This window comes from Vespa mandarinia, chromosome 15 (assembly GCF_050613455.1).
Source record: "Vespa mandarinia isolate Hongniang chromosome 15, ASM5061345v1, whole genome shotgun sequence".
NCBI classification, from domain to species: domain Eukaryota; kingdom Metazoa; phylum Arthropoda; class Insecta; order Hymenoptera; family Vespidae; genus Vespa; species Vespa mandarinia.
In genome coordinates, this window is record NC_140824.1 from 2,062,501 (window position 1) to 2,070,000 (window position 7,500).

General features: G+C 28.6%; 1 protein-coding gene across 5 annotated transcripts in view; it reads right to left on the reverse strand.

Moving 5' to 3' along the window:
- The window catches only part of rsh (Rap GTPase activating protein radish), a 103,104-nt gene extending 96,036 nt beyond the window's left edge, over nt 1–7,068 (reverse strand). For 4 of the 5 annotated variants that reach the window (XM_085661699.1, XM_035873060.2, XM_085661698.1 and 1 more), the window contains exon 1: nt 6,953–6,967. The gene's annotated coding sequence lies outside the window, so the exon portion shown is untranslated. Of the gene's footprint in view, nt 1–6,952 lie in introns of all 5 variants that reach the window. The other variant, XM_085661701.1, reaches the window with a different exon arrangement.
- Nucleotides 7,069–7,500: the final 432 nt, after the last annotated feature.

The window sequence follows — 7,500 nt, forward strand, 5'->3', positions numbered from 1 at the left end:
CCTGACTTTTGATCTTATTATTCTCTCTAAATCTTTGTACTCATTTTAAAAAATATATTGCCACGATGACTGTTCATTTCAATGGACACTTCATATTCAATGAATTTTTATAATAAATCAAATTATAATAACACTACTACTAATAATAATAATATTAATAATTATTATTATTATTATTATTATTATTATTATTATTATTAAATATAATATTAAATATAATAATGATAATAATGAATCACTTTATAATAATAATAATTATTATTATTATTACTATTATTATTATTATTATTATTATTATTATTATTATTATTATTATTTTCTTCTTCTTCTTCTTCTTCTTCTTTTCTTTTTTGTTTTTTTTTTTGTTTCTTTCTTCCTTTTGAACTCATTTGAAAACGATCGAAAGTTAACACAATCATTGAACAATACAATAGATATCATTTATATGTGTGTATATGTACGTATGTATATTTATTTTTACGCTTGTACGATACCTTCAATGAAATTAATTAATGATGAGATAACTGATAATTGAATCACGAAGGAAAATATACGAATTTATCGAGGACCGTAACACGGAGAGTTTTGAACTGTAATTAACAAGTACACACGGAAAAGCTTGTATTATTTGCCTGTTGCTATACGTCAAAACGTTGGAACAGCATAATAGATGAAGGGGTTGGTGGAGATAAAAAAAAAAGAAAAAAAAGAAAAGAAAAAGAAAAAAAAACGAAGCAGTAGGAGTAATCAATTTACTCATCACGTAACTTAAACTTCTTTAACATCTGCCGACGTCGTTCTGATTAAGAACAAGAAAAATGAAGTAGAAAAAAAAATAAAGGAAAGAAAGAGAGAGAGAAAGAGAGAGAGAGAAAGTATAAACAATAAGTAATCAAATAATAAGTAAATATCAAAGTAAATAATCAAATAATAAATAAATATATGTACATAGTTAAAAATTTTTTACCACAAATAGCTGTTAACTTAATCGATGGTCAATAACTTTGAACGAACTTAAAGAAAGAAAGAGAGAGATGGAAGTGGGCGGGATGGGGAGAGGAGAAGAGAAGGAGTAGAAAATTGAAGTTCGAAAATTTCGTTAGAAAAAACTTTATCAAATTGAAACCATCTCGACGTTTTATTTTTTTTTGTTTTTCTTTTCTTTTTTTTTTTTTTTCTTTTTTATTTTCTTTCTTTTTTCACAAACGTACGACGACGTCGTAAATAAAAGATAGTGAAAAAAAAAGCAAAAAAAAAAAAAAAGAAAAGAAAAAATTGAAAAGAAAAAAAAAAGAAAAAGCTACTCGTCTAATGACAACAAATGTTATTTGCATTGTAGTATCAATGATAAATGTTAAATTGATTAATGCGTCAATTCAAAATTAATCAATTAATCAATTAATTTTAGATATTTATTATATTTAAATTAATTATTGATGAAAATTTTATTAATCAAACGAAGGTTTTGTTAATCGAAACGCAATAATCAATTATTGTTCTCGCAAAAAGAAAAAAAAAAAAAAAAGAGAGAACGACGCGTGAATGTGTACGACCGTAAATACTTCGTTGTAATAACAAAAACAAAAAAAAAAACAAAAAAATAGAAAAAAAATAGAAAAAAAAATAGAAAAACAAACAACATTTTAAAATGTAAATAAATGTATGAGATAACAATTGCATATTCTCTTGGTAAAAAAAAAAAAAAAAAGAAAGAAAAGAAAGAAAAAAAAGAAAAAAAAACAATTCGTATTTATTACATTAACTGATAATATTGTAATATTTATTGCGTCATTGATTGATTCATTCTTTAGCTCTTTCACTTAATCATTCTCTCTCTCTCTCTCTATCTATCTCTTTCTCTCTTTGTTCCATAATATTATTATCAATGAAAACAGGATTAAAATATAACACTGACTAGTAGTTTCATATTCCAAAAAGTCATTTCTATTTACAATGACTATTACTATCCTAGAATAAGGTTTCCCTATTATGAACCTAATTAATGGAATTTGCGGTTAACATTAACCGTTTCGGCATTAAGTTAAAATTAATTTATTTAATAATAAGTCAATAAAAATAAAAATATAATTAACAATGATAATAACAATAATAATAATAATAACGACAATGATGATGATAATAATAATAATAATAATAATAATAATAATAATAATAATGGACGAGGATTTTGATAGAACTATTGAAAATGAATTAACGTTTGAAAATTGTAAACGATATTCATTTTCCTTTTTTGTTTTTTATTCTTCTTTATATAACTTTTTTGGATGAAACAACGACGTTCTTTGATATTTACGATCAACGTTTGAATTAATACGAACTTCAGAAATAATACGTGCTAAATACGAACGTATAATGAATGCAATAATATATGTAAATTGTAAATTACTCGTTTATCAAGGAAAATATCAACGTTAACGATATTATTTAATACAACTAAAGGGATATTGAATTTTGTTTTGTTAAACGAAAATTTCATGATCTCACCCTTCTACTCTCTCTCTACGTCCCAACACCAAACCTTATCCAACCTTTCCATGAAACAATTACTAACTAGGTCTGCTTTTCGAAGGACTGGCTAGCTTTTCATGTCAAACAAATACCATTTCCCGCCTAGCAAAGAGAGAGAGAGAGAGAGAGAGAGAGAGAGAGAGAGAGAGAGAGAGAGAGAGAGAGAGAGAAAGAGAAAGAGAAAGAGAGAAAGAGAAAGAGAGAGAGAGAGGCTTTAATGATTTTCTTGTAGAACGCAACTTTCCTCTCTCCGGCAAATCGAGTTCCGCCCGGCAGGTATAAAGTGCTGCGTAACGTTTCTCGCGAGAGAACGAGCGAAAGTAAGGGGGTGGTAAGGGGTGTGACAGGGTAAAGGTAGAGAGGCAAAGGAGATTAGGGTGACCGACACACTACGAGAATAAGTAACTGTTTCTACGTGATTTCGTTCAGTAGTTCATTTCACGACAATTATGAAATATTATATTTTACTTTTATAATTTGTCATTATTATTATCATTATTAAAATTATTATCATCTGTTTTTTTTTTCTTTCCTTTTCTTTTCTTTTCTTTTCTTTTTCCTTTTTTTTTTTTTTCGTTTAATTTCCTTCCGTTCAGACGAAATAATTTTACAAAGCGTAAAATCATTGGAACGAAATCATTATCATTATTATCGTTATTTTTTACAATATTTTTTCTTTCCTTCTTCATTTCTTTTTTTTTTTTTTTTTTTTTTTAATAAGATTATAAGAAAATATTCAAGACCGTTCGATTTTTTGGATGCATCACTCGCATAGATCATACGAGGAGAAAGTTGCTTCCCTTTATTCGTCCCGTTTTTATACGTATATGTGTGTATGTACATGCGTGTGTGTGTGTGTGTGCGTGTGTGTGTGTGTATGTGTATATATATCCGAGAAAGGAAAATGATTTGCATGAAAGTTAGGGAGCTTTAAGAAAAACTTCCCCCTACTCTTTTTCACTCTCACCAACTATGATAAGAGAATCATAGCTATATTTTAAAGGCTGTGTTTTCTTTCCCTCTCTCTCTCTCTCTCTCTCTCTCTCTCTCTATCTTTTTTCTTCTTTTTCTTTTTTCTCTTCTTCCCTTCCCATTCCCTCTTCTTCTTCTTCTTCTTCTTCTTCTACTTCTACTTCCACTTCCACTTCCACTTCGTCTTTTCTTTTCATCGTTTTCAATGTGAAGAGAATATTAAGATTACCAGACGACCTAATACTAAGCCCGTTATTTATCTAGATAAAGAGTAAGTACGAGTATTGTATAAGGATATATATGTATGGTGTTATATATATATATATTTAATATTAACATTTTTATTTTGTAACCCACCCTTTATTATATTGTATGTCAAACTTCCTATATACATTCTTATATAATATATTTTATATATATATATATATATATATATATATATATATACATGTATATATATGTCTATATGGTATTTTATCAATTCGTAAAAATATTCATATTCTGCCTATATATGAAAAATTGTAAAGCCTTAAAAAAGAAGAAATATGGATTACGGATATTCGATATATTTCAAACTAGAAACCATGAATGTCCCACTTTATGTATACGTGACCACCATATTTCTCTTATTAGCTCTCACCTATAGAATAAGCCCTAATACAAAATTTTTCTATCATATAGATAAAATGTACACATTCATATATATACAAATACCTATATATATATATATATATATATATATATATGTATTGGAATTTCCTATAGAAAATCGTATTTTCTTGTCACGTTTTTATATCTCAATTCGGAGCAACCTCTTTTCTTTAATCTACATTAAAAAGAAATAGAAAAGTCTGATATGTATAAAAATCGTTTTACTATAGGTACACGCTTCACGTAAGAGTTTCGAAGAAATTGTGAAAGAATGAAATAAAGATAATCGTGACACGTCGTAAACGAATCAGGAAGTGATCCTTTCCGGCCGTTACTCGAATAAATGTCTCTCTTTCTGCACCCTCCATCTCTTCCCTCCCACACTCTCCCCCTCCCTCTCTCTCTCTCTCTCTCTCTCTCTCTCTCTCTCTCTTCTTCTTCTAACAACAAAAAGAACATAGAATCGTACGAGAGTACTCTTCTCTCGATCGCTTTGCACTTTTCCTTTTATGTAATCCCTATGTACGAGATTAAATTGAAAGATATACGAACGCATATATTCGTGTCTCGAATTTTCAATCGTTACTTCGTTGTAATAAATTTGTAAAAAAAAAGAAAAAGAAAAAAAAAAAAAAGAAAAAAAGAAAAAAGATGGAAAGATACGACACGACGATGGGGAAGTGAGTGAAGTGGCTAATGGGGCGAGAGGAGGACACAACTAACAACTCGTTAATTTTAAATTTGTATCAAGCGATACAAAGAGAGACATTTTCTTTTCATGTACAAATTAACGGGAATATTAATTACACGTAGAACAAAAGGAAAATGCAAGGAAAAGAAAAAAAAAAAAAATATATATATATATATATGAGTTAAAATATTTCTAAGCTCGTGCGATGATCATAATGATCGATAAATGCATCGATCTGATAATATTCATCGTAACGATCACATGATTAATGCAGATTTGTGGATCTCTGTGGAAAAAAAAAAATGAAAAAAGTATTGGCTGTGAGTTAAGGGATTGGAGAATATGGAAGGGGGAGAGGGAGGAGAGGGCGGAAGAGGTGTAATTGGAACGAGGATTGCATCGAGAATAAGCGATATGATTGTTCGACAAATAAACTTTCTTATATAGCACAAAATATATATTTATATGTTAAAGAGAATTATGTTATATTACGACTGGAGGAATCGTGCGATCTCGTGTAACGTTAATTAATCGACAAGAGTAAAAGTCAAGGAAGTCAAAGCGAATGAAAATTTAAGCGCTCCACAGCCACGCTCATAATCTCGTTTTACTAACTGCATAATTGCATTTCCTCTATCGCTTCGAAACACCAAAAGGGTTAGCCACGCAAAAGTCGCGCTTTTCGCTTTTCGATTGCAATTCTTTTCGTTTTTCCTTTTTCTTTTTTTCATTTCTCTTTTGTATGTTTGTTTTTTTTTTCTTTTTTTTTTTTTTTTTTTTTTTTTTTAATCCCTACATTCGTCGATTTCATTCGCGTGTACGCATTTATTTTCCATCGCATCTTCTTCTTTTTATCCTTTTTTCTATTTAATGATTTATTTATTTATCTATTTGATCGTTCGTTTATTTGTTTGTTTATTACGCGTTCTCTTGACTTTTTATGTAAACGAATAATATCGAAAGAATACGAATAACCGGGCGATAAGAAACTATCAATCGATCAACTCGAATGACTATTTCCATCGCATGCTAACTTATTCACTAGTCGATTAAATAATGAAATCGACTCGAAAGAAACTCGGAGTTAACGCGGTTAACGTTGGAAAACTTACGGAATGAAAACCGATCGAGTTTTATCGAAACAAGATACATATAAAATGTGATACACAGACATATATATATGTATATATATAAATACACATAAATATATATATTTATATATATATATATATATATATATATATATATATATACATAGAAGAAAAATGTTCGATTGATCGTAAGACATAAATAATAATAACTGAATAATAAAACTTTCGATTGAAAAAGTATCTCGATAAACTGATTCAATTATATAATTATTTATTTTAATGAAAGAAACGTTCGTTGTAAAATGAGAACGCAAAATGAAACAAAACGAATAAAAAAAAGAAAAAAAAAAAGAGAGAAAATGAAAACAAAAAAAAAAAAATAGAAACGTGAATTAAATTTCTTCGTTAATTTTCCACGAGTTTCATTGACGAATACCGATGATACACGTACAAATACACGCATACATATATATGTGTATAAATATGTATATACACTTAGATATATATATGTGTGTATATGTGTATATATATATATATATATATATATATATATATATATATATATATATATATATACAATAAAAGCACGTAAAGAGAAGAAAAAAGAAAGAAAGAAAAAAAAATACTTTAAGACGAATCAAACGTGACTCGTGCGTGTTACTTCCTTCTCTTTATATTTATTTATTTACATTCTTCTTTTTTTTTTCTTTTTTTTTAATTTTTTATTCGCGCGTATAATTAAACAATAAAAAAGAACGAGAGAAAGAAGAAAGAGAAAAAAAAAGACGTTCATTCGAAATGAAAAAATTGGTATAAAAGAAAAGAATAAAAAAAAAAAAAAAAGAAAGAAAAAAAAATAGAATACAAAAAATTAGTGTAAAGAGAGAAAGAGAGAAAGAGAAAGAGAGACAAAGAGAGTGAGAGAGTGAGAGAAAGAAAGAGAGAGAGAGAGAGAGAGACAGAGAGGAAGAGAGAAAGAGATTATAAGGATCGAATGGAATGTATAAAATCTACTCACGATTATGTGGCACGTTTTGGTGGTGCGGCAGGACTGTCGTCGTCGAGGGTAGAAAAGCACGTCGGGTCCCCGCTAAAGAGACTCTCTTGCTCTCTCCCACCCCTTGCTTCACATCGCGCAGACGTGCTGTTCCATCCCCCTCTATACGTTCACGTATACATACATGCGAGACTAGATACGACCAAAACCTACTATACATACATACTTACATATATGCATACATACATACTTACTTACACACACACACACACGCGCACGCACGCATACATACATACATACACATACACACATTTTCATACGTACATACATAAATACAACGTACACATACTCACATTTTCATACGTACATACATAAATACATACATACACATACACACATTCTCATACGTACATACATACATATATATACATACATACATACATGTATATGTATATATATTTATGTATGTATATATATATATATATATATATATATATATATATATTCATATATGGAAACGTATGAACCTCTATATATTTATACATATATGTATATGTGTGTATGTGGTG